Below are 1630 nucleotides of genomic sequence, written 5' to 3'. Positions count from 1 at the left end.
AAAACTAGAGAGAGATAGAGAGGAATGTACATGGTGCTAGGTATAACCATAAGCAAGATGGGCTCCCTAGGTATGACCTACCCTTGATGTGCTCTGAGAAAGCATGATGAAAAAGAAGAGCTAGGGGGGGATAGAGCCAGTCGACCAAGGCCACTGAATGCACCTAAGGATCCCTACATGTGGTGATGTGACCATCGGTATGTATTTATTTCTTTTTCCTTTCTTCCTACCTTTTCTTCTTCATCTTCTTTTCAAAATGAATGGAATGCTATACATAAAGTCTTGTAACATTACAAAAGAGTCTAGAAAATTTTAGGATTGAGTAGGTCAATCATGATAAAGATTGGAGTTTTATATTCAAGAAATATTACTACAAAAATGATTTGATATGTAAGCTTATGTGTCCCAATCCTGACACATGCACCCTAAAATACACACCTGCAAATAGTTTCCACCTTGATGAGGCAATGAACCACCCTTATGGAGCAACATCACTATATGGTACTATTGATACATTTTAGCCAATTGTGGTATCCCTCACACTACAAAAGAGAGTAACGTGGGAACAGAATGACCAATTCCACGCTCTATTCAAAGAAAGAGGGAGGGTATGGGGCAGTTAGGGATACTCAAACAGGCATGGCATTGGATGAGCTAATGGTGCAAGTTGCGTTCAAAGACTTGATAATTTGCAAAATTCTACAATTCACACTATGCATCACATTTCATTGCATTTTTCATCATTGCAAGAGCCAAGATAGACATTTTTGAGAGTCTTGCATTTTTTTGTTCCAATCCTCCTGAGGGGAGGAATCTCAGACAAGAGAAGGTTTCTTAAGTTTCTTATGCCACCCCTGTGTATGGGAAGGGGCAAAAGGTTTATCAAGATGGCAACTTGCCCAAACGGACACGAGGGAGGGGGATCAACGTGAGCAAGGGAGAGAGGTCAAAAGCATCCCTCCTTCCTCCTCCACCCACATGGTCATGGGATGACCCCAAAGCATTAACTCCCCACTATTGCCTAACTCCAATGAGGGGAGAGATGACACCGACCATGCCTCCAAGTGTGATCCCTCATTGACATAGAGCGGCTCACATTGCTCTCACAAATGTGTGTCAATGATCCATTTGCAAGTTCACCTACAAAAACCTTGTTACAACTTCCATCCACTACACACCTTGATGATGTGACAAGATATTATTCACTAGCATGCTAGGTAGCTGACATGAGGATACACTAGTGATTCTACAAATGGACTATACCCACCCACCCTTGGTTATGACACACTTATTATGCCATCTCTTCTTTCCTTAGCCGGTTCACACTTAGTGACTACATGTGTATATGTTGTGCTACTTTTATATTAGTCTTTAATCATGTTGTAGACTTGGTTTTTTTATGTGGAAGATGAAGAAGATTTTAGCCCTATCTCTTTGTATGCTCAAGTCTCCATTGCTTTTGTATGTGTGCTCTTAGTCTCTTCACCTCTCTTTCCTCTTGTATATTTTCATGGTATCAGAGCCATCCCATGGTTCTGTGGAGCTTGATTGAAAGCTTAGAGGTGAAGGCATTGGAGCATGAAAGCAAGCAACAGGTAAGAAGCTCTTTCATCTTACTAGATTTGCCTTG

The 1630-nt window shown here is 41.2% G+C and overlaps 1 pseudogene; it reads right to left on the bottom strand.

Moving 5' to 3' along the window:
• Positions 1-623: 623 nt before the first annotated feature.
• Positions 624-776, bottom strand: LOC148036631 (5.8S ribosomal RNA; annotated as a pseudogene).
• Between the last annotated feature and the right edge of the window lie 854 nt (positions 777-1630).

Source organism: Lygodium microphyllum, chromosome 5 (assembly GCF_053477565.2).
Source record: "Lygodium microphyllum isolate KBCC chromosome 5, Lygodium_microphyllum_v1.1.10, whole genome shotgun sequence".
NCBI classification, from domain to species: domain Eukaryota; kingdom Viridiplantae; phylum Streptophyta; class Polypodiopsida; order Schizaeales; family Lygodiaceae; genus Lygodium; species Lygodium microphyllum.
Note: the sequence above shows the minus strand (reverse complement) of the source record. Positions and strands in the feature narration are given on the sequence as shown.